Genomic DNA, 26,690 nt, shown 5'->3' on the forward strand with positions numbered 1-26,690 from the left:
TCGTTGTGTCAACTCAAACAAAATCTCTAGCCTCCTCCAATGAAGTAGAGCCCAGCTGTTTCCGCTGGGATCTTTGCATGGCAGTTAACATTTAAAAAAAACAATCAATGGACAATTCATCAGGTGTGGGCATTCTGGAGAAATTACAGATACTTTCTACCTTTTTCTTCAGTTACTGAATGACTGTATCCAAAGTAGTTGGCAATATTAACAGAAAAAAAAAAGCTCTAAAACCAATCCCCATGCCCTAGAATTATAATTCTCCAGGGAAAGAACAATAAATAAAGGAGCAAGAATAAATTAAACAAATTTAATTAACCTAAAAGTAGGAGGCAAGGTTTTCCCCGTGTCTGAACTCTGCTTGGCACAGGATAAAGTAGTGTGTGGGGTGCCTCTCAGGAACTGGTTTTGGTTGTCTGACCCTCCACTCCCTAACTCTGAAATAAGTTCGAGCAGCCGAGGAGCTGCTCTACATTATGCCAGTAGAGAAGAAATGTAGCAGAGTTCTGTTCCCTCATGTTCTCTTCTTCTGCCAACATGGCACTCATGCTGGAGGAGAAAAGGAGATGGCTGGTGCAGGAGGTGGATATTCTGACTCTGACGACTTAACACCAGCAGAGAATTCCCAAACACAAGGGAAATTCTCCACTGGCCACTTCCAGACAGAATTCGGCTGCTTTGTACCCCAGTGGCCACAGTGGAAGGGGGAATCAGGTCAGATTTATTTTCTTGATTAGTCCCGTCTTCAAATTGCTGTCCCAAACTCTTTCCATTCTCCAACATATACTGTCCATCACTATGCCATTTTCTTTTTTATCCTGATCTTGCTATACTATTCAATCTGTTTTGTATTAATTTTCTCCCCTCTCGTTCTTTGAAAAGCAGCCCCTCTTTTCCTCTCAGTCTTTTCTATTCGCCCCAAACTCTCTGTTCACCCCTCTGCTTTCTCCCGTGGTACATGGTCTATTTCCCTTCACTCCCTTTGTGATTTCCCAACACTACTGCAAAGCAGAACACTGTATTGCCACTACGTCAACAGATCTTAAAGAAGACTTTGATCTGATGACACCTACATCTTAGCTACTTTTGAATGTCTCTGGGGAAATACGAAACACAGTCATTCAAGCTAGAGGTTTTGGTTGTTATTTTTATTCATTTTCCGTATCTGAAAAATGCCTGGCTGCATTAGAACTTTGTATCTCCCTAGATAGGTTTATTCGAAGTAAGAACAGGTATATCTGAAGAGAAATTGGCTGCTTCATTAGCAGTGGCAAACATAAAGAGTGATGTTCTGTCCTCACTGAAGTCAGTAACAAAATTCCCACTGACTTCAATGGGACCAGAATTCCACTCAGAATTTTTTACAAAATACAGTACTTATAAATGCTTTTTTAAACAGTCTCATTTATTGTTTGCATCTTACATTCCTGCATGTGGCTGGAACTCACCCCTGTGCAGAGGGCCAGTCACAAGGTCCATAAACCACTAAAAACTCATCCAAGCCTTCAAAACAGGGCTTAAGCAGGACTTGAGTAGTGCCTATACCCAGTGCTTGCCCCCAGCACAGGGGAGAATGTCATCTTATGTGTGTACTCCAATACACAGACAAGGTGCACTTGGGGTGAGACCCACAGCATGAGGAGTGCCACAGCTGACTTATGATCGGGATGGGAATTTCATTAAAAGTACCTTTAAAGGAGCCAGACCATTTTCTGCTGAGTTTGAGGATTTTTGTTTTGTTTTATTTTTGGTTGGTTGGTTGGTTTTGGGAGGGGTTTTTTTTTTTTTTTTTTGTCCCCAAGTTTATTTTGAAAAAGTGATTCTTGAAAACTTGCAACCTGTGTTGTTTTATAAATTGTTTTCAGTTTAAACTGAAAGCCCTAATGAAACTTGTTCTTCAAAACGCTGTAGGTGACAAAACTCTGCTGTCAGGAACACCCCTACAGAAGGAATTATTTTCTCATCTATTAGGGTGTGTTTCAGCTAGAGCAAGATCCATCCTGCTTAGTCTGAAGTTCTTCCAGTGGAAACTCTGCCTCTGCTACATGTATTCCCACTGAGGAATCATAACAAACAATCTTGGCTTCTGAATGAAGTTCACAGAAGGTCAATGAGTTCTTTCCCCGTATATAACGAAATATACGGCAAGAGGATCTTGTCTCTTTTTTCCCTGTGAAACATGGTAAGATATTTCCACACAAAAGCAATACACAAGCTATGAATAAAGCATATGGAGTCGTAAGTACAGTACTCTCTGCTTCCTGTATTGTATGTTCCTGAGAACTCGTTCTTGCACATGAGTTTGAGTGACAGAAGATGTGCTGCCATAGACTTTCAAAGAGAAATATTTGTGACCAAGAGGGAATTATAATGTTACCAGTGATCCCGAGCATTAGCACAGCTTTAGCACAGCTTCTGTCATTATTTTTTGTAACTGGACTCAATAATACAAGTTAAACAAGCTAACGTGATGTTGAATTAGTTACATTCTTGGTAAGCTTATCTGGCAAATGTCTCTAGAAATATTGGAGCAAAGAGCTAAAGCAACCAACCAAATAGAAACACAAGTCCTACTGTTTCAGTATGAAGGGCAGAATATATATTCTACTTATACCCACTTTAAATCATTAAAACAAAACAGAGATTACTTACAGTGGAACTGATTTTCTTTAATTGTGATGGGCTGCCTCCTTTTTTTGCTCAGGGTTTAATTCAGTCTGAAAAACAACAACACACTGTGATTATTAAATGAATATATTAAAATGCCATCTCAGCAGTGTTAGCACAGGACTGACCCCGAGTGCCCTGATGGAGCAGTTTGCCTGGTAACAGAAATGGTACACAAACCCAGTCCCAAAGGGTAGCGAAGTCCTTAGTGGCTTGGTTAACCTCACTCGGCAGGTTCACTAAGATGGTGACATGCATGTTCATGATGAAGGTTCTCCCTTCTGCCCGTGTGACCGCATGCAGGAAATCACAGGATTCTTTACGTCAGCCACGCAGGCATCAGGGAGAGCACAGCTCTAGGTGGGTGCAGCAGAGCTGAGATGAGCCTCACAGTTCAGATCTGGATTTCAACAATTCAAATCAAAGGTTCAAATTCCACAGCTCTTCCCCTAAACTGCTTAGATTGGGGTAGGAGGGCTTGTTTGAGCCCTTCTCTGGTTCTGAGTAAATTAAGCGGAGTCCATTTCCAGGTGCCAAATGTGCTCTGCATTCAAATATAGAGATGTTTTCTTCCTAACTACCAGCACTAAAAATTCCCTCTGGAATTTGAGGTTCATTTCAGTCCTCACCAATAATATGAATATCTGCAGGCTAAATTCTGACCTCACAGACACCTGAGCAAACCCACTGCCATGAGTGGCAGGTGAATCACTGGCTCAGGGAGGCCAGCTGGGCCCGCCCCTCCCACCAGAGGCCCCTCTTCTCCCACCCCCTTCTCCTGCCGGAGCCCAGAGCCCCCTCCCTCCCCATGGCCGCCAGCCCCCCTCCGCAGCCCCCGAGCGCCAGGCAGGTGGGCAGCGTGCAGCCCCCCAAATGCCACACAGGCAGGTGGGTGGTGTGCGCCCCTCCCCCCCCGAGCACCAGGCAGGCTGTGTGGCCCTCAGCCCCAGTGCCCTCAGCCCCACCGAGCACAGGGCAGGCAGCCCCAGCACTGGCAGCCCACCCCCCAGTGCCAGCCAGTGTGGCTCCAGCACCCAGGAGGCCCCCCAGTGTTGGGTGACCCCAGCCACCCCAAGTCCTGGTCACAGGCCTGCTGCAGCTGCCCTAGCCCCAGCCCGCTTCCCAGCTGGAAGACGAGCAGCCTTCCTGGGCCGGGGTCAAGGGGGAATGGCAAGCAGGAGGGGGCCTGGGGCAGAGCGTGGGCAGGGCCATGCCAGGCTGTTTGGGGAGGCATAGCCTCCCCTAGCGCACAATACGTACTTCCCATGCCCACTGCCCTCAAATTGTGCCGTCAGTTGTACTGCACAACCAATTGTCTTCAAGAAAGTGGAATTTCATCCTGCAACTGGAGTTTTGTTTATACAATTATAAACTGTGCCCGAGTCAAAATGGAATACAGGGCCCCTCTCCCATAGTTGTGTTGGTTCTGTTAATAACATTTTTTTCTGGCAATCAGCATACAGCACTCACACAGCTCTGAGAACTGATTTTTCACTTCGCTGGCAGTGCAGTGACAAAACGTCATCCGATAATACTGCAGTTGTATGTGATACTGGGCCACCATGAGGCAGTTGTCCCTGGCCTACAATATAGCACAACTCGCTGTGCTGTTGAGTAGAATGTCTGAGGATAGGAACTCCGTTTATTTATTTATTTATATTGTAATTTCCAGCTAAATTACAATAGATGCTAATGAAGGCAGCGAATGATAACTAAGTCTGGAATAAGGATCAATGCATACAAGTGCTGCACTGGCTACTCCCACACTGTTCTACCAATGGACATTAATCTGGACCCCCAGATATTCCATTCCCTCCCCCCCCCCGCCCCCCCCCACACATCCTGCTCTGCTGATGCAGTGTATACCAGATCTGCAGCTTCACAGATCTGAGTCCCCCAGCCGTGCTGCCAATGCTCAGTCCTCAAAATGCTCAGGCTTGACATCCCCTTTTGTGGGCGAAATTTGCACTTACAAAATTTGCAATCACATTTTTGCACTCTTGAACGAACTGTGGGAGCAAGCCAGAGGACGTGGCACCTGCAGTTGGGTAGTTAGGCTCGTGAGTAGTTAGGGAGGAAGCGCTCGCCAAAGGGAGGCCACTCTAGAAGTTTGGCCCTAAAGATGCTTTGGATCTGTGGATCTGGGTTAGGAGCCTAGTTCCACGCAAAATAGCCAGGGAGGTCCCAAGGATACTCCGAAACCCCGAACAGACCAACTTCAAAAGTGATTTATACAATCAGCACATAGCTGTATGAAACGGGTTCTCATTTGGCAGCTCAGAACTGCAGCATTGGCGTTTCGGTTATAACACAAGTAAAAATGAGTTTGGTGGGTTACATCATCCTCTTTTAAACACACACTAAAATCAACACAAAATCTGTCCTGATCAGCACTCTAGGGACGTGAGTTGCAGTGCCTCAACATCGCTCCTGGCTGAGCGGCATCTGCACTGGGAGGCAGGAGGGGCGGGTGCTGGACTGAAATAGCAGGGTGCGTCTGATCAGGTTGACAGGCTCCCAGCATTCACTCTCATATTGGAAATCCCCAAAAGAGAGGCTGAACAATCAAATGATGTCAGCACAGGAAATAAATTCCTCCACGTTACAAATTCATTGAAACAATTTTTTGTTAACGCCTGATTCTAGTCGACAGAGGGTCGCTTTTTTTTTCAAGTCAAAATGTAAAGACAGCATCAACTGTTGCTACAAGTGCACCTTCAAGGAGCGCCCACATTTTTATAAAGAAATAAAACTTTATACCACATTTTAATTCTTAAATAATGGCCCACAAACAATACCGCACAGAGATTGTGACTTGCATCTACTGTGCCTCAGTTTGCCAAATCCTGAAAATGAAATCACAGCTCTAGTCTCTCCCTCACATACTGTGCCATAGCAAAGGAATGCCATTTACTTCCTTACATAGTGGCTCTTCTACTAAAGATTTCGAATCACCTAATACATATGAAAGAAACTCCACAGCAGCCTCTCTCATGCAGGAAACTATCCTTGTCTCTATTTTACAGAGCCCGAGTGATTGGGCCCACGGTCACACAGCGAGTCAGCACTTAGAACTCACCACAATGTGCTTTAATCATGATACCTTGCTCCCTCCATGTCTGACTTGCATAGCACAAGCCACTGGGTTTTAACTTGCGTTCTCAGTCTATCCTAATGCTTGCCCTTCTTAATGGAGCTGCACACATTTATACAAGAGTATCTACTACTCACAGGCAGCTATTCACTTAAAAGTCCAGAGGCGAGTTATTATGGACACTACATTGAATGCCATACTGAGCCAAGTGGCTGAAGGTTGAGGTCACAGGCCACAGGAGAAAGGTATTTTTTCCACCTTCACCCTTTGCTTTCTAGTTTTACTATAAAATTGAAAATAGGCAAACTGAAGACTCGTGGGAGCCCTGAGCAGAGGAAGTTTGCCGCAGGAACAGGTGTGGTGCTACAGTGGCTGAGTGCGATAGTCTTTCACCTTTGGAAATCCAAGTCCAACCCTTGGTTATATCACAAGTAAAAATGAGTTTGATGGGTCACCCCAAAATCATCACCAACTCTGGCCCAGATCAGCACTCCGTGGACATGACTTGCAGTGCCTCAGGCTATGTCTACACTTGCGGTGTTTTTGCGCTGTCAGTTTCAATGGTGATAGTGAACCGGTGAAAGAAAAGGGCTGGTTTGTGTATTCACTTACTTCCACAGGCATCAGGGAGTGTTCACATGCACACGGAGGGCAGCTATCCCACACAGTGCAGCGCTCTCCATTTTGATGACAGGTCCTGGGGGCCGGGGGGAGGGTGATCGTGGGGCATCCTGGGTCCCTGCACAGCCTCCTCTCCCCACCACTGATCAGTTCCAGTAGCTCTGCATTGCTCCAAGCAGGGAATCCTTTGCTCCCTGGAGCAGCCATGTCACCTGGCCAGATGAGAAGTGAGCACTTGCCAAGAAAACAGGAAGAGGAGTTTCAAAGTTCCTGGGGTTTTACCGGGGGAGGGGCGGACGTCTGTTTACCTGGTGTCAGAGCAGCAGAGCTGCTGGCCAGAGTGGTCACCTAGGCACAGTGGGATATCCTGCGGAGGCTAAAAGCTCTGTAAACAGGAAGAAGGTGTCTTCACTTGCACATCACCGCAAAAGTATCACCGGTAAGAGCTGTACGCCTCTCATGGAGGTGGTTTTCTGTTTGCGGTGAAACTTCTGAGTTTCACCGCAAAAAGTCATTGGCAACTAGACGCTCCCACGGTTTTTGCACAAAAATGGGGCTTTTTCCGCTTTAAATGGCAAGTGTAGACAAGCCTTCAGTATTGCTCAAGACTGAGCAGCATGGACAGCACTGGGAGGCAGCGGGGGGGTCAGGGGGAGGTCCGGGACTGAAACAGCAGGGTGTTACAGTGCATTGATAATGCTGAGTGTGGCACATACATGGCCCATGCTTCCAAGCAGGCTCAATTTTGATCTAAGTTCTCTATACTTCGGCTGCGCCTAAACTTGGAATGGTTTATGGAGTTTGAGATTCATTGCTCCAGGTATTGCCAGACTCTGCCATTTGTGACTGCAGCAGTTACCAACAGAAAAAGGGCTGGGGCAATATGACGCACATTTTTGTGTCCTGCTCATAGAGGCAATCTCTGAGCTGCCTGGTCCAGAAGTTGCTTTTTTCTGCAAATTATTATTTTTCACTTGGTAGGTGACAACTGTGCTCCGTGTTATACATGGTATAAAAGTAGTTTACAGGCTAAGGCCAGGTCTACATGATAAACTCACATCAGTATAAGTATGTTGCTCGGGGTGTGAAAAGTCCACCCCCGACCGACGCAGTTACCCCAACGTAACCCCCGGCATAGACAGTGCTGTGTTGGCAGGAGGGCTTCTGCCATCAACAGAGCTACCACCTCTCGCGGACGTGGATTAATTACGCCAACAGGCAAAGCTCTCCTGTCGGGACAGTAGCGTCTCCATGTAAGGTCTACAGCAGCACAGCTGCACTGGGGCACAATTGTAAGTGTAGACGCGCCTGGGACGCACTGAGAGACCCAGGGGAGGCAGAGGTTAATGAGAAAAGTTAGGGGTGGGGTCTGGTGCTGCAGTGGGGAGGGCATGCAACATAGAATGTTTGTGTGCTTCACTGAAGTAATGGTGGAGGAAAGTCACATTGGATCCTTTCACGCTCTTAACCACCCCGTTCACATCCAGGCCATATCCACTCCCTAGGGCCAGCACTGGGCACAGTCCACAGGCCACTCCCTGCTGTTCTGTTGTGCAAACAGCAAAAGAGAGAGTCCCCTAGCCACTCCCAACAGCACTATGGTGCCAGCACTGGGAGGGAAGGGATTTCCAGGAGCTGGCTAGGGCGGGGGCTGAGAGGGTTTTCCAGCCTTTCCCCAGCCTCTCTTCCACTGGGCATTAATCAAGAATGCTGCTACTGCCACTCCACCATCTGCTTTGCTGGAGAAGGGAGGACTCCAGGGGTTCTCCTAGCCGGAAGGCTGCTGCCGGAGGGATGCTTGGGATGTGTCAGAGCTGATTGGCCAGCCTGGGGTGAACACAGAACCCTGGAGATGCCCCACTAGAAAAAGCTCACCTAATCCTGAACCTCTGTTGGTGACTCAGCAGCACCCTGAGCAGATGCAGCTGAATGAAGAAGCGGGCAAGAGACAGAAGGAACAAGGGAGCCCAAGTGAAACGTACAAGGGGAGCCCATCCATTGTCCAGTACACAAAATGAGTGTGGACAATGAAGACAAAAGGGTGCCTTTCCAGCCCCCGTTAGCTGTATTTCCCTTTGCTTTGGCAGCTTCTCATGTTCTTCTTACCACAGCCACATGTTCTGTTTCTCTTAAAATGAAAGAAGGAGAAGCGGCAGTGTGAGAAGGCTGGAAGCAGGGAGGAGAATGGAGGGAAACGGCTCTGCACATGAAAGCTCCACAATGCGCCCTCAGCCCCAGCCAGGCGAAGCTAGGGTGTTTAATTACAAAGATGTGGGAATCGCTAGCTCAGGAAGCACCCGCGACAGCACATGCTAGCAGGAAGCTCAACACAGTGGGAGGCTTCTTGACGTGCCGGTCGGGGCCAGTCATTTCACTTTGCACATCTGAACCTCAGCGCCATCTGACATGCACTTTGCAGTCATGAATTTGTCCTGCTAGAATGTAGTTTTCAAACTTCATCCCACGTGTCGGGGAGGCTACAAATTCTGTTGGATTTAATCCCTTTTTAGCAACAGCTAATTGTTAGAAAGTACAAGGGAGACAAGGTGGCTGAGGTAATAGTTTTTATTGGACCCACTTCTGTTGATGAGAAAGACAAGCTCTCGAGCTATACAAGCTCTTCTTCAGGTCTGGCAAATTTACTCAGGCCTGGTCTACGCTACAGAGTTAGTCAACGTAAGGCAGTTTACATCAATCTAATTCTGTAAGTATCTACACCACAATGTAGCTCCCACTGATGTAAGTCGCCCACTTCACTGACATAATAGCTCCACCTCCGCCAGAGGCATAGCACCAAGTCAGTGTAGTTAGGTTGACGCAGAGTTAAAGTAGACACTGCATTGCTTACATCGACTGCTGCTGCCTTTCAGAAACCATCCCACAATGCCCCACACTGGCAGTTAAATCAGTGCAAGTGCTCCAGGTGAGGACATGCACCACCGACACAAGGATCAATCACTGAGGTGGCTGTACCTCGACGTAATTTAGTTCGACTTAATTTTATAGTGTAGCCTTGTTCTCAGAGTCTCAGCTAAATACAAGATGAAACAGCTCGTTTAGCATAAATAATTAATACATATTTCAAAGGGCCATTCAAGGTGAAGTTGTCTGTTAACACCTCTCCAGTCATAGGAAGGAAAAAAAAGGGGGGGAGGCTAAAAGAACTTGGGGGGGGAGGGTTGTCAGTGGGTTACAGATTGTTATAATAAGCCACCCTGAAAGAAATCTTTCCTGAATCCAGTCTTCTAGCCTTCAAATAACCCCCCAACCTCTCCAACCTCGCCATCGGAAGCAAGCTGCCCACAGACCAGGACACAACAACTAAAAGTAGCAGCAGATCCTGCCAGAATAACATGCAAAACCTGCAGACATATCTCCACTGCTACAATGATCAGCACTCCCCACAACACGCCTTTCAAGATCTATTGGTCCTACAGATGCCTATCACAACATGTGGTGTACCTCATTCAGTGCACTAAATGCCCCAATGACAACTATGTGGGTGAAACCAGACAATCACTATGTTTTCAAATGAACTCACATAGGAAAATGATGAAAGACAAAAATGCCACATCACCTGTGGATGACCACTTTTCACAAAGTAATCACTCTATACTGATCTTAGCCTCATAGGAGCCCTGCACAACACCTTCAGAAAGGCAAGCCTGGGAGCTTAAATTCATAACATCGCTAGCCACTAAAAATCACGGACTGACAGAGACATTTATTACAACAATCTACAACCCCTCCCCCACTTTCTTTCTTCCCTATGACTAGAGGGGTGTTAATGGACCACTTCACCTTGAATGGTCACCTGAAATATGTGTTATCTAGTTTCAGAGTAGCAGCCCTGTTAGTCTGTATCCGCAAAAAGAACAGGAGTACTTGTGGCACCTTAGAGACTAACAAATTTATTTGCGCATAACTACTTAAGCTAAACAATCTGTTCCATCTTGTATTTACCTGTCACACTCTAAGGACTTGTCTTCATGCAGCCCTGCTGCTGTAGCACTTTAGTGAAGACGACCAGACGCTGATCCTGCTTTGAGCAGAGGGTTGGACTAGATGACCTTCTGAGGTCTCTTCCAACCCTGATATTCTATGATTCTGTTATTCCATGATGGGAGAGCTTCTCCCGCTGGCATAGTTCAGATACATTCCTGAGAGGCGACAGCTATGGCGACAGGAGAAGCTCTGCTGCCGACAAAGCGCTGTCTACATGGGGGGTTAGGTTGGTATAAAAGCATCACTCAGGACTGTGGATTTTTCACACCCCTGAGCAACATAGTTATACTGATGTGAGTTTATAGTGTAGACCTGGCCTGAGTACCTTTCCCAGACCTGAAGAAGAGGTCTGTGTAAGCTCAAAAGCTCGTCACCCTCATGAAGAGCAATTGGTCCAATAAAAGATATTCCCTCACCCACTTTGTCTCTCTAATATCCAGGGATCAACACAGCGACAGCAGCACTGCATACAAAAAATGAAAGGGGCATTTATGGGTCTCTTTACAAATTCTTTACAAAGGATGAATCAATATGTATTTTAAAGCCACAAACACAAGTGTCCAGAAACATGCAATCGGCCTGATTCTCCTCTCACACCAATTTCCCACTGATGTAACTTCTGTGGAGTTACTCTGCATTTACATAGATGAGGTCAAAATCAGGCACTGGACTACAACTCAAGTGACCTGGGGAATTCCGGGAGTTCCCAGCTAAGCTACACATTTTCTGTGAGAAGTCAGGCAAGTCATTGAATATACAAAGTGCCTCAGTTCCCAGTGATAAAATGGAGATAATATGTGTGTTGTAAGCATAAAAATCCATCAACAACTGTGAGGCACTGAGCTACTACACTGAGGAGGGCCATACAAGTACATAGACAGATACATAGATTAAATGCTTTCGTAAAGTCCCTTTTCCATTGAAGTAATTCCTGTAGTTGTCACAGGAACGGTATGGGAGAGCGAATGAGAGGGGAGATTGTCTCTCTAATTGGCAGTTATGTTGACCATGTCGGGGAGGTTCTATATTTTACTGGACCTACTTCCGTTGGTGAAAGAAACAAGCTTTCAAGCTCACACAGAGCTCTTCTGCAGGACACCAATAGCCATTGGGCCAATAAAAGATATATTATCTCACCCATCTTGTCTCTCTTATATCCTGGGAGCGACATGGCTAAAACAACACTGCAACAAATAATTGCCAATGGAAGGAGAGGTGTTTGGGAGACAATCCCTCTATTACAATGTAATCACCATTAAGAAATGATTTTGGGAACACCTGCTGTTGAAGGAGTTTTTATTTGTTTTACACCCGGGCTCATCAACTTTCTTTCTCGCCTCGCCAAAAAATGAAGTCTCACCTGATAAAGAAAAGCGACTTAGCATTTTGTCAGCATATGTGTAAACACTAAACCGAAAATTTTTCATAACCTCGAGCAGCTATTCCAAACAGAGAAGCGTTTTAGTCACATAGACTAATTGTTGCAAAAGTGCATTTTTTAAAAAAGTTAAAAATAAACATTAAAATTGGAAGAAAAAGGAACAAACTATCAACAGCCACATGAATGTCATGTGATGGTGATGCAGCCTGGAATTCAGGCTCCCTCAACCCCAAACACAGATTTAGGAGAGGTACTGGCAGATACCTGCCTTTAATTTGGTCCTAGGAGCACAATATGAATGACTTGTCATCTTAGACGAATACGCAGTTCTGGCCCATCCATCTCAATCCTGATTGGCAGCACCCACTGCTATTCCCGCGCTGGAACATTTCGATAGTTCCATCAGTGCACTCCCATCCCCCTCTGCTAAGGGTGCCCCATTCGGTGGTGGACAAACATTCACTTGGGACTATGAAACTCCACTAAAATCATTTCCATTATTGAGCTAAACTGGGATTTGAATTCAGGCTCCTGCTGCAATAAATACATACTGTGACAGACTCAGACCAGTGGGGTACAGGAGTCTGGTAGAGGGCAAATATACTGGTCACTGGATGAGTAGTTTTCTGTTCCCTGAGTGACCAGAGCAGGGGCTGCACTAGAGTAATCAGGAACCTGCTAGAACCAGTTAAGACAGGCAGGCTAATTAGGACACCTGGAGCCAATTCAGAAGAAACTGCTAGAATCAATTAAGGCAGGCTAATCAGGGCACCTGGGTTTTAAAAGGAGCTCACTTCAGTTTGTGGTGCGAGTGTGAGGAGCTGGGAGCAAGAGGCGCAAGGAGCTGAGAGGGAGAGGGTGAGGGTGTGCTGCTGGAGGACTGAGGAGCACAAGCGTTATCAGCCACCAGGAGGAAGGTCCTGTGGTGAGACTAAGGAAGGTGTTTGGAGGAGGCCATGGGGAAGTAGCCCAGGGAGTTGTAGCTGTCATGCAGCTGTTACAGGAGGCACTATAGACAGCTGCAGTCCACAGGGCCCTGGCCTGGAACCCGGAGTAGAGGGTGGGCCCGGGTTCCCCCAAACCTCCCAATTGACCTGGACTGTGGGTTCTCCCAGAGGGGAAGGTCTCTGGGCTGTTCCCCAACCCACATGGTGAATCTCTGAGGCAAGAAAATCCGCCAGTAAGCGCAGGACCCACCAAGATAGAGGAGGAACTTTGTCACACTACATACTAACTCTTGTATAGCATTTTTCATCAGTAGATCTCAAAGCACTTTACAAAGGAAGTCACCATCATTATCCCATTTTACAGTTGGTGAAACTAAGGCACAGAGAGGAGAAATGACTTCCCCAAAGTCACCCAGCTTGCTAGTGACAGAGCCGGGAATAGAACCCAGGTCTCCTGAGTCCCAATCTGGTCTCTACCCATTAGGAGAGTAGTTTTCAAGCTTTTTTCAAATGGAGATGTGGACACTTTTGGAAATCTTAGATACAGTCTGCGGACCTCCAGAGGTCTGTGGACTACAGGTTGAAAACCATTGTTCCATGGTTACGATAACCTTTTGTGGGCCCCTTAGACAGTCTGCAGCCCCCCCAAGCAGGGGTGCTGCCACACCCCCGGATTGAAGTGGTTTCCATCATATACAGAGTTTACAGTTTCGTTCCATGGAATTCAGCCCCCACCCCCCAAAACTGTTCCAATGCTTCTGCCCCCGGGGGTCTACAGACCACAAGTTGAAAAACACTGCACTAGGAGACATACACTGTCTCTGGGAAGAGCCTTCCTACACCTCTTGTTTTACAGTCCAGGAGACATTCTCCTCACGTACAATGAACTGAACCCTATAACCTCACAAGCAAAACTCAAGAAAACTGAATTCTCTCTCATTTTACTAAGAAGACCCTCAAGATTGTTCAGTGTTTGTGGCTGTGAAGTAGGATTACGCTGTATGTGTCTAGAGACTCCTTGGGATTAGTGTAAAAACTCTCTGCTACTTTCAGTTCCTATACACGGTCGTGATTTAATCTACGCACTGCTGTGAAAAGTGATTAGTAAACTAATATTTTGAAACTAGTGCCAAGTAGTGATTCTTTCAAAATCTGTCAGAATTAATGTCTCCAGCGCTGCCAAAACCAAAAGGGGGAAACCAGCTATTGGCAAGATGTCGACTCTTTCTACATTTGTGTGTCTTGGGTGCATCTAAAGCAGTAATTCCCTTTCCCTGGCAATATAGTCGTGTCCTCCCCCCCCACCAAGACTTATGGTTATCCTCATGTATTGTGAAATCTTCCCAAATGTTTCCACATAGTTTCAAACCACGAATTGCGGGGGGAGGGGGAAAGAAGAGGATAACTATAGTTCAGAAGGAGTTTATGATTCCTGCTAAATTTCAGAATTGCAGGGTGAATCAGCAGGGAGCGAGGTTTCAGTCAATACCACGGCCCTATGGCCAGTAACCTTCATACAGATCAGCTGAAAATGTTTTCCCTTGATGCTCTCCTGACACATCCATGAACTTGAGCTCAAGGATTATCTTACCTTTCTTTCTCGACACAGAAACTCTGTATCCTAAAACTCTTGCTGAGCAAATGCTTCTCAACACTGGTGCTAGCGTCTTCCTTTTACACTATATACAACAGAACCTGCTGACAAGTGAACTGGTCTACAATGAAGATTCGGTTTATAGGTAAGTTGAATAAAAGTCCCAGGGCTTGTCTAAAAGGGGACACTCAGGAAAGCTGAGGAATTAACTTATGGTGTAAAGTCAATGCACATAAATTAAAATACATTCACCGCCGGTCCCCAGTATGAAGGCAGTGGTGCCCCCAGCTGTATGCACGTTAAACGTGGTGCATACCACTGGCAGAGGCAGAACTGGACCCACAGCAGTGCCAAGGAGGAGAAGCGCTGGCTGCCTTGTGGCCCGCTCAATTTGGCCTAGCAACCCCTCCATCATGATGGGGAAGGGGGAAAGGGGACAAAAGTAAGTGAGTGGCGTTGCAATTCGAAGCATGAGGGTTGCAGCCGTGGTGCCAAACCTGAGTGGGCAGTGGGGTGGCCAGTGCTGCTCCCACTTACTGCTACTGTGGGGCTGCCTCCTACACCTGGGCTCCCTCCGCCAGGGGCCCGCCTGGCCTCACTCCACTTCCAGCAGCCCGTGTCCCATTTGCTCTGCTTGCAGAACTCACTCAGCCCCAAGACCGGTTACGAGTACGGGGAGCCACAGTGAGTGTCCACACAGGGTAGCTGGCCAGGAGAAGGGCGACAGGGAGCCCTGGTGGGAGGGGCGGACATGAGGGGGTCTTGCCGGGCTCTGTGATGGGTCTCGGCGGGTGACTCGCTTTTTCCTCCTTTGCTCTGGATGGGAGTTTTGTTGGACAAGAAACTTGGGTGCATTGTGCATACCAGGTGAAACATTTCTGGGGGCACCTGTGTGGGCGCTTTCATTCAGGAGCAAAGATCTCGGCAATGTAGATCTCGGTAAGTTAATTCTCCTGCAGTTACAGTGAACTAAGTCCAATTGCTCCTGAATGAGAGCATCCACACGAGAATTTACTTCGCTTTAACTCATGGACATTGATTTTACACCTTTATTTGATTTGCCTTCATTTTTTGAATGGCCCCATACAGACAAGCCCCCAAATTGCTTCAGAGCATCACAATGCGCAAAACAGAATCCTGCTTTTAGAGTGAGATTTAGTCCTGTGTAGAGAGCCAGCACAGGGCCTAGGTTCCACTTAAGACCTTCTTAAGTCCCAATTGTAGGGCTTAAATAATGCACAAACCTTGCCCTCTGCAAAGAGCTGAATTTCACCCATAGTGTACGTCCACTGAGAGGGACGTATCCGAAGAAGTGAGGTTTTTACTCACGAAAGCTTATGCCCAAATAAATCTGTTAGTCTTTAAGGTGCCACCAGACTCCTTGTTGTTTTCACTGAGAGGGACGTTGCCCTGGGAAAAGAGGGCTTCACTGTACAGTCAATTGATTTTTAAAAGCCAAGGCACCTTTTTCCTGGTAATGATGATAGCTTCTAAGAGTCAACAGTGTAACGCTGTTGCAAAAAAAGCAAACATCATTCTGGGCTGTATTAGCAGGAGTGTTGTAAGCACGACACGAGAAGTAATTCTTCTGCTCTACTCTGCGCTGATTAGGCGTCAACTGGAGTACTGTGTCCAGTTCTGGGCACCACATTTCAAGAAAGATGTGGATAAATTGGAGAGAGTCCAGTGAAGAGCAACAAAAATGATTAAAGGTCTAGAAAACATGACCTATGAGGGAAGATTGAAAAAATTGGGTTTATTTAGTCTGGAAAAGAGAAGACTGAGAGGCGACATGATAATAATTTTCAAGTATGTAAAAGGTTGTTACAAGGAGGAGGAAGAAAAATGTTTTTTCTTAACCTCTGAGGATAGGACAAGACGCAATGGGCTTAAATTGCAGCAAGGGAGGTTTAGGTTGGACATTATGAAAAACTTCCTGTCAGGGTGGTTAAGCACTGGAGTAAATTGCCTAGGGAGGTTGTGGAATCTCCATCATTGGAGATTTTTAAGAGCAAGTTAGACAAACAAACACCTGTCAGGAATGGTCTAGATAATTAGTCCTGCCACAAGTGCAGGGGACTGGACTAGATGACCTCTCGAGGTCCCTACCAGTTCTTTGATTCTATGCTTCTATGATTGTAGGGCAGGCTGGTGATTCCCTCCATCCCTCGCCGAAAGGTAATGGCCCAAGTGAAACTCTAGTGGTTCAATTAGGGTACACCATTTTGCATTTGAGGTCTGAAATGGAAACTTTAGTACCAAACTGCTGGCCAGAGTGGCATATACAGAAAGTGGATATCCTAAAAACTAGGTACCAAAGTGGATAAGTGTGCTCCCCAGCATTTGGAGCATTTTATTTTACTCAGATATTACACAGCGCAGTCCGTGCTATCTGGCAATTAAGTGGGGGTTAGAATTTTCCTCCCACACAGCCCTCGTGACACTGCCAGGAATGAGCGAAGGGGGTGGAGGCACCCCAAATAAATTCATATGGGGAGAAAATAAGGAACTTATACACTCCCGAGTAGATGGTGGGATCCAGAAGAACCCCAGAGCTGTCCATCAAAACCCATAAGGAGATTGGCGCTAAAGGAGGTAACCATGTGGATAGGGAGCACTACACTAGAAGTAATTCTACAGTTCTGCACAGCAGGAGTAACACCAGACAGGGGTCTAGATGTCCCAATTTCTTGCATGACATTCACCACCTAAATTAGAATCATAGAAGATTAGGTTTGGAAGAGACCTCAGGAGGTCATCTAGTCCAACCTCCTGCTCAAAGCAGGACCAACCCCAACTAAATCATCCCAGCCAGGGCTTTGTCAAGCCAGGCCTTAAAAACCTCTAAGGATGGAGATTCCTCCACCTCCCTAGGGAACCCATTCCAGTGCTTCACCACCCTCCTAGTGAAATAGTGTTTCCTAATATCCAACCTAGGTCTCCCCCACTGCAACTTGAGACCATTGCTCCTTGTTCTGTTAATTGTTAGTTAGTATAAACTAATTTCCTTTTCATTTTATTTGCATTTCATGGGTTCCCTGGGTGGGGAAATCAGCATTCTCCACTGCTTTGTTAAAGGGGAAAAAAAATTCAACAAGTGTCATGGGATTGTTAGCGGTATTGTTTTACTCGGCCTTTAATTTTCCCATGGTAAATAGCTACAGTGGTTTACACAGTTCCACAATCAGGAAAACAAGGAATCTTGGCATGCTTCATAAATACAAAACACAGGCCTGCATGTAGCTGATTCCAACAGTGATTAGAAACAAAAGAATGCAAGAGCATTCAAAGAGCCCTGGTACTGCCTGACCAGGTGAGATTATGGGCAACGGACCATTCTGCCCCTGGGTAGGGCTAATCCTTTTGCAGCCAAGGAGCCAGTCAAGTTTAGTGGGATGATGAGCTTGCAGGGACATAGTAGGTGGTCAATTCTGTATCCTCCAGGGCAATGTAAGTTTATGGAATTGAACAAAAACAAGTGGGGAATTTGCAGACAACGAAAGCAGTAAAAAACTTTTACAATTCAAATTCCATCTTTGTTCCTTGATCATTTCACTCTGCAAGCCTATTTCACAAACAGCTTTTTGTCTCATTAACAATAAAGCAGAAGCAATTAAGCAAAAAGCAATAAAACTTAAGCAAAATAAAACAGCCTCCAAGATTATTTTATAACCTCACTAAAATGACAAAGTGATCTTGCAACTTGAAATCACAAAACACTTCCAGTGTGCTACACATACAGATATTATTGTGACGAATACTGGAGAAATGTCTCTAAATAAGTAATGCATTGTGTTTGGGATCTGATCCTCTGTTGCCCTGCCCCAATTAAAAGTGAGTGCACAGTGCTCACTTTGCATAGAAGTTAATGGGTTTGTAGGATTGTGCTCCATTGGGCTACAAATCTTGTGAGAAGAGAAAGATTCCTTACCCCCTTATTTCCAAGGGAGAGAATGTGGGAAGCACTTCAAAATGTTAAATTCAAACTAGGATCTAAAGGTTAGATGAAGACATGATGACCTTTAAACTGATCCAAACTAGTCTGTCCACTTTGATCTTTAGTGTGAAGTTCTCTCCCTTTCCAAGGCACAGAATCGTAGGACGGAAAGGGACGTCAAGAGGTCTCTAGTCGAGTCCACTGCACTGATGGCAGGACTAAGTATTATCTAGACATGGCTGACAAGAGGTCATCCTTGGATTACTATCTGCAATTTGCTGCGTTTAAAATCTCCATAATATCTTACTAGTAGCCTAACTTTGATGCTTGATCCTTATGTCAATTAGTCCATATTTTATCCAGTTAGGATTTGCTGTTTTGTGTATATTTTTAAAGAAAAAGTAAAAAACCAAAATACCCTGTGGGACCTGCTCAGATTCTTCCTCTGATGAATAAAGTAAATGTACAACTTTTTTTTTTTGCAAACTGAGTGGGATGCATTCCCTCTTTGAAGGGATGCATTCTGGCCTGAATTTGAAATGCCAGTCACTGGCAAAGGTAAGAGGCATTTGAAAGGCAGGCTGGAATATTTAAAGTATTACATTAGAAATACAAGTTACTGGAATAAGAAAGTCAAAATGATGAGTTAACTGCTCAGCAGACTGTTAGCCACGGGGCCCGGATCCACACCGAGACTTGGGTGTCCTGATGCCGAGTGTCAAACTATCAGGAAGAACACGGTGATCCACACAGCCTGAGTTCAGCACCTAGGCTCTCCCAATGAATGGGGAGATACAGGCACCTGAGAATGCGATCCACAAAAGCCAGCATGCTAAGTGGAGCCACCTAAGCTAGCCAATAGGAGATGCATAGAAGAAGGGTGTGTCCTGAGCCCCACCCCTCTCCTAGAGTTAAGTCCAGGCTGGGAGCACTTATCTCTGCTTGTGATTCACAAATGGGAGCTGCTCTCCTGGAGTCAGGCAGCGAAGGCGCAGGTGCTTAACTCATTTCTGTAGAGAACGAGTTAGGTGCCTGTCTCGCTCCTCACACAACAACCAGAAAAGGAGGTGCTGCTGCTGCCGATCACTTTGCACCCACTGATTGAAGCACTCAGGATGTGGGAAAGCGAGGTTCCACTCCCCCCTGTGCCTGAGGGGCGGGCAGGATTTGAACAAGGTCTCCCACCTCTCGGGAGAGTGCTTTTCCCGCCGAACCAGGGGACAGGCTGGCTCAGTCTCTCCTGTGGAAGCTGTTCCACTGTGGATAAACAAAGAGACAGAATGACCGTGTATAGCCTGGACACTCCCGGGGAGACAAGGGTCCAGTTCCCTTGCTCCAGTGACTCTTTAATTATGGCTCCAAAGCTTCCACAGGAGAGACTGAGGGAGCCCCGCCTCAGAATATCCCGTAGCGTACTGGTTAAAGCCCTCGCCTGAGAGGTGTAGGCGATGACTGTTGAAACCGTGGCTCTTGAAACTGAACCCAGGTCTCCCACATCCCAGGTTTCAGTGGTAGCCGTGTTAGTCTGTATCAGGAAAAACAGCAAGGAGTCCTTGTGGCACCTTAGAGATTAACACATTTATTTGGCATGAGCTTTCGTGGGCTAAAACCCACTTCATCAGATGCATGGAGTGAAAAATACAGTAAGCAGTATAATTATTACAACAATGAAAAGATGGGAGTTGCCTTACCAAGTCGGGGGGTCAGTCTAATGAGGCCAGTTCAATTAAGGTGGAAGTGGGCTATTCTCAACAGTTGACAAGAAGGAGTGAATATCAAGAGAGGGAAAATTACTTCTGTAGTGCTAACGAGGCCAATGCAATCAAGGTGGACGTTGCCCATTTTCAACAGTTGACAAGAAGGTGTGAGTATCAGCAGAGGGAAAATTACTTTTTGTAGTGACCCATCCAACTTCATCGAGAAACTGCAGAACTGGAATTAATTTGCAAACCGGACACCATCAAATTAGGCTTGAATAAAGACTGGGAGTGGATGGGTCACTACAAAAAGTAATTTTCCCTCTGCTGATACTCACACCTTCTTGTCAACTGTTGGAAATGGGCGACATCCACCTTGATTGCACTGGCTTCGTTAGCACTACAAAAGTAATTTTCCTCCTTTGATATTCACCCCTTCTTGTCAACTGTTGAGAATAGGCCACTTCCACCTTAGCTGAATTGGCCTCGTTAGACTGACCCCCCCATTTGGTAAGGCAACTCCCATCTTTTCCTGTGCTGTAATATTTATACTGCTTACTGTGTTTTTCACTCCATGCATCTGATGAAGTGGATTTTAGCATTCCCCCTTCAAGCGTGCTACTTGCTTCTGGGAGGGCAGGCGCTGCAAACTTCCAAATAGCTCTCCCTGCAGCTGGCAAGTTACCTCTACCATTGTCTGGCATTTACAAACATCACCCCCTTGTCATAGAGCTAACACTAAAGTCATCCACAGGCAGCCAAAGCTGGCAGTCCTTACTCAGGGAAAACTGCCACTGCAGTCAACAGGATTTTGTGTGAGTGAGGACTGAGTGAGAAGCGGGAAGGAGGGGGAGCAGAGAATGGGGGAAGGAGAGACCATAAAGCCCCCGATTCTGGGTAATGGTAGAGGAAGCCCCACAGAGTCCAAGGGAGTGCAGTGCGGGATCACAGAAAATAGCCACATTTACTAGATCAATTGCCTACACCTGAGGAGCCAAGACTAGACCTCTGGTCCCTCAGTTCCAAAAAGTAGACACCTATTACTTTTACTAAAAGATCTCCTATAGCTACCTTGTAGTGGGTCCCTTATCCGCTCCATGAGAATACAAACATCCCAATATCAGTATTGCTAACTTCAAGAGATCAAAAACCATGAGTCGGACCCCCCAAAATCACGAGACTGGCCCCAAAATCATGACATTTTAAAAAAAAGATGATATTGTCTTTCTTAGGTCAGTCTCTTGATTTTTGAGCTCCCTGCCCATCCCCAGGTGTGTGCATGTGATAATTAGTGCCGCCCACTCTCCCACATGTTCGGGAGAAGGGGATTTTGGCCCCTGCTGCAGGAGCTCTCACTCCCACGTCTGCCCATCTCCTGTCCAGCAATTAACTCTGTCCCCTGTTCCCCATCAGTTCTGTCCCCCCCAACCCTCCTCAGTTCAGCCCCTCATGACCCATCACACCACCACCCCTTTAGTTCAGCTCCCGACCCCATCGACCCCCAATGTTCTCAGTTCACTCTCCCAGCACTCATCCCATATGTTCAGAATCCACAATCAGTACAGCCCCTCCACCCCATCATCCCCCACCCTCCTCACTTCAGCCCCCCTGCAGCCCCCAGCCTCACCTCTGCTCCTTAGGCTTCTTCACTCTTCCCAAGCCTAGGGGGGCTGCAGTGGGGTCCCCTCTCCCACTTCTCAGGCTGACAGCGGGAGCCCCAGTTATGCCCGGGGCAGTGACAGGATTTCTAAGTAAAATGAAGCCTCACTTTTCGAACTCTCAAATGTCAGATGTGGCTGGAAAAAAATCCCAACATTTGACAGTTCTGTCGGGAGATCATGACTGGGGCTTAATTTGACTCAGAAATCACGACTCCTGCAATCAATTTGCGAGAGTTGCCATGTCTGCTTTATACACATATATAACGCAAGAAACAGTGAAATAACCATAGCCCTGGTATACGTCAATAGAACTCACGTAGTTAAAGAGGCAATTGTCACATTTTAGACTTGAAATAATGAAAGAAAAGGCCAGGACCCAAACCAGCAGAATAATGTTAAAATAAGCAAGATAGACATTTCTTTAAGAGAAAAAAATGACAGAGTTTCAAGGGAATGTTCTTAACTTTGTAAGAAGGAAAGAATCAAGTCTGGACAGTGTTTTTTTTCCTTGTCATCATAAGTTCTACAAAACTCCATTGTACAAGAACACAAAAATACACCTCATGCAAGTTAAAGGAAAATGCATTTAAGGAGAACCCAAATGTATTTTGGTTTGTTTCCAAGTGATTGGTCTCTTATTAACACATACTTCTTGTGGATGAATGAAAATATTTATATAGAGACCCCATCACCAGTGTGTCCACCTCTTCCTGTTTTTGTTCCTTATAAACCAGTCCTGCAGGAACCCGCAGCACTCACTGAGGAAAGGTGGGAAAACACACAGCAGTTTTTCCAATGTTTTAACCCCTCCAGTCAGAATTGCATCTAAGCCACAGAGATTCTATTCATTTACATCTGAATTTGCTTCAAATACTAATCAAAACTCCCCCATCCAACCACCTACCCCAACTCCTAGACAGTGTCACCGACTCAGGGAGGCAGTTACCAGAGAACAGTACTGTAGCGGCTGCCAATGGACTGCTGAAACTCTACTAGTGAGCTGAGATCAATGTCGCTCGTTCACACTTTGCAGGGCAAGAAGGTTCATTGTGTAACATTTTGCCATGCAAGAAAAAAATCTTTAATAAAATTAAGTCCAGGAGGCCTGTGCTTGTGCCTCAGTCGTCACATAAAATTTGAGGCTTTTCAAGTCAGTTTGAGTAAATGATTCCGTAAGGGATTTGATTGCATGCACGCTCACCACTGTGTCACTGCCAGAGGTTTTGCAAAATCTGCACATGATCCCTGGGGGTATGTATACACTGCAATAAACACCTGCGGCTGGCCCATGTCAGCTGCCTCGGGCTTGTGGGGCCATAAAATTGCCATGTAGACATTAGGGCTTGGGCTGGAACCCAAGCTCTGGGATCTCCCACGAGAGGTAGGTCCCAGAGCGACTCCAGCCCAAGCCGGAACATCTACACTGCAGTTTTACAGCCCTACACGCCTGAGTCAGCTGACACAGGCCAGCCGCGGGTGTTTAATTGCAATGTAGACATCCCATGGGTCTAATTTGCTATCTTTTCTCGCTGTGAAGAGCTAGAGCACTTTATGGAATGCTGTTTACGTTCACTTTCTTTCTATGTATATTAACATGGTCTGGGACCTAGACATGGGCAACCCTCAAAGTTCCAAATTCATAGACGTTATGGCCAGAAGGGACCATCAGATCATCTAGTCTGACCCCCTATACAGGACAGGCCATTAAATTTCACCCAGTTACCCTCTATTGAGCCCAATAATGTCCCTGATGGAAAAATGAAAAGATTTTCCTTCCATCAATAATTTCCTTTCCTAACTATTCGAGGTCCTGGTGAAAACCCAGGAGGCAAGCCAGTCACAAGTTGTTGATGCTCTGTTCTTTGTCGGCCGAACAAGCATGGAAATACTGAAAAGGGTAGGAGGAGGAGAGACCCTCTCTGTAGCAACCAGGATTTGGAAGAGAGCAGTGGCTTCATTACACAGCTGATAATTGGGGTTTCTGGTCCTCGAGTTTCGGTTTCCAATGAGGTCTACTGACATTTTTGAAAGTGCTGGCAATCCCTGTTGGCCAGTGCTGACAATCGTTTTCAAAGAATTACACAAACGATCACTTGCAAAATATAGCAAAAGCTCCCCTAATGACCACATCTCTAGTAGACTTTGTTAGACTACTAAACTATCCACCAAGATTTTCAGTAGGACAGGGGTTCCCAAACTTCATTGCACAACAACCCCCTTCTCACAACAAAAATTACTACAAAAATGGCCCCAGGAGGGGGAACTGAAGACTGAGCCTGCCTGAGCCCTGTCACCCCGGGTGTGGGGGGCCAAATTTCGAGCCTCACCACCCCAGGTAGGGGGGCCAAAGCCTGAGCCCCACCGCCCCGGGCGGCGGGGGGGTGGTGGGATGGGGACCAAAGCTGAAACCCAAGGACTTCAGTTCCAGGCAGGGGGCCTGTAACCTGAGCCCCAACGCCTAGGGCTGAAACTCTCACCTTTCAAGTTTGGCCCTGGCTGGTGGGACTCAGGCTTTGGCCGCAGGCCCAAGCAAGTCTGAGCCTGCTCTGGTGACCCCACTAAAATGGGGTCGCGAGCCATTTGGGGTCCCAACCTAGAGTTTGAGTACCGCTGCAGTAGGATATCATTCCACCTTTATAGTTAAAGATCTAGTGCACCTGCTTCAGCAAGCAGAACAGGATGGCTACAGGCATGAACTGCAGTAGGCCTGTTTTATGCCTGCTGTCTCTACAGGCACGATGCACTGGCTTCAGGAAGCATACAACAGAGGCTGTCTGTTGTCTGCTCAGCAACTGAACAAGACTGTTATGTCAGTAGAAGCATAACACAGAGGGAACACAGGTTCTACACAAGCATTCCAGTTGGTTCCATTGAAAAACGTGGTGGTCTCTTATTAGGGAGAGGAACTTACTGGGACAAAATCAGAGGTGATGTTAATAGAGGTACACGTTACACTGTCATAAAGCAAATGTGTAACTTATATGTTGATGAGGTGGAAGGATGAGGCACAGCAGGAGAAGTAACCAATATGAGGGTGGGAAGGTGCCAGGTAAGGAAAGGGGGCGGGTAGTGACTGTATCTTATACTCTCCTGTTAGATGCTCTTCCCCCCCCCCACTTCTGCCCCATTCTGCACTACATCATGTAAGCTCTGTAATATTTCTCGACTGACTGTAAACACTGGGATGTGGCTCTCTGAGAAGGAGAGTCAGGAAGCAGCCATAGGGATCCATCATGTAAGCCACACCAATTTTTACTCACACTGACTTACCGGCATGTAGCTTACAGCACCACTGAAATGACCCAGTATTCCCAAAGACTTGGAAAGGCTGGATCAGCCTATGCAGAGAAACAAAGGCTAAATTGTGAGAGACAGAACAGCTACTTGGATTTCCCCTTATTTATTAACGACTCCTGTGGCTGGCATGGGCTACCAGGCTGTTGCATCCTCTAGCTTCCAAGCAGCCGACCACTGATGAATTCTCCAACTACTCTGAGCAAGAAGGGGAAAGCACGTTACTCGGTGAGGCCTGCTACCCAACTCATCAAGGCTATGTCTATGAGTGAGGGGTGTGATTCCCCGCTCACGTACACAGGCTCAGAGCTAGCACACGTATAAACAGTGTCACCGTGGTAGCATGGGTAGTAGTAGAAAGGGCCCAGCTAAGCCGTGCAGTGTTGAGTACATACCCACTGGTTTCAGGCAGGTTTGTACTTGCCAGAGCTCAGCCATGCCTCCCCTCCTCTGGCACTACCAGTAATACCGCGCATCCACTGCTAGTCATACTCCTAGTAGCGCAATGAGAGGTCTTGGATGGCTCACTGGCCAACATCCATAAGCATGATGTGATGCAGAAAGGTTCCAGCCAGGTGCTACAGAAACTTCAGCAAGATCCTCAGAACAACACACTGATGTGCACTAGATCCATCGTTCATCTCAGGAATCTCTGCTCCCAAGTTCCAGATTCAAGATGGATCTTTGATGAGCGCACACACTAGCGCAGCCCCACAGAGGGAAATCTGAGGTAAATAAGTGTTGCCAAGGCCCTTGACTTTTAAGGAACAGACTATTTAAATGGAGACTAACAAAACAGTTACCATAAGATCATGAGGCATCCATAGATTCACAGATTTTAAGGCCAGAAGAGACCACTAAGATCCTTTAGTCTGATCATCTGCATGACAACCTCATCCAGTGACTTTGCACTACAGCATATCTTTTAGAAAGGCATCCAGTCTTGATTGAAAGACTTCAAGTGATGGAGAATCCACCACATGCCTAAGTAAGTTGTTCCAATGGTTATTAGCCGCACTGACAACATTTTATACGTTATTTCTAGTTTGAATTCGTCTTGCTTCATCTTCCAACCACTGGATTTCATTTTGCCTTTTTCTTTTGGATGAAAGAGTCATCTACTATTAAAAATCTCTTCCCCATGCAGTATTTTTAGATCATGATCAAGTGACCTCTTACCCTTCTCTTGTAGAAACTAAATACATCGAACTAATTAAGTCACTCAGTACAAGAACAATATTGGAATCCTTCCCAATTTTTCAACATCCTTTCTGAAGTGAGGACACCAAAACTGGACCCAATATGCAGTAACTGGACACATCAATACCACAGAAGCACTGTGGCCTAGAGGCAACAGCACTGGACTAGGATTCAGGAGACCTGGCTCTATTCCCAGCTCTGCCACTGGTTTGCTGGGTGACCTTGGGCATGTCACTTCACCTCTCTGTGCCTCAGTTTCCCCATCTGTAAAACAGGGATTATGGTACTTATCTCCGAGATCTATGGATAAAAAGCACTACAAAACAGTTAGGTACTATTATTAACATAATGTATGGAGACAGTACCATTTCCCAACTCTTACTTGTCAAGTTTTCCCTCTTAGCTATAGCATTGCACTGTGAGCTCCTGCTCAGTTGGTTATCTACCACTACACCTAGGTCCTTTTCAGTGTCACTGCATTCAGTGTCTACACTGGGGGTTAGGCTGGCTTAACTACTCCACTCAGGGGTGTGAATTTTGCACCCCTGAGCTATATTGACTTAACTTTTAAGTGCGGACCAGACTAGTGGAT

The 26,690-nt window shown here is 46.3% G+C and overlaps 1 protein-coding gene across 3 annotated transcripts in view; it reads right to left on the reverse strand.

Annotated features, from left to right (window-relative positions):
* The window catches only part of HIVEP3 (HIVEP zinc finger 3), a 432,975-nt gene that overhangs the window by 111,678 nt on the left and 294,607 nt on the right, over positions 1 to 26,690 (reverse strand). For all 3 annotated transcript variants that reach the window (XM_054011998.1, XM_054012000.1, XM_054011997.1), the window contains one exon: positions 2,653 to 2,717. The gene's annotated coding sequence lies outside the window, so the exon portion shown is untranslated. The remainder of the gene's footprint in view (positions 1 to 2,652; positions 2,718 to 26,690) is intronic.

This window comes from Malaclemys terrapin, chromosome 22 (genome assembly GCF_027887155.1).
Source record: "Malaclemys terrapin pileata isolate rMalTer1 chromosome 22, rMalTer1.hap1, whole genome shotgun sequence".
NCBI lineage: Eukaryota > Metazoa > Chordata > Testudines > Emydidae > Malaclemys > Malaclemys terrapin.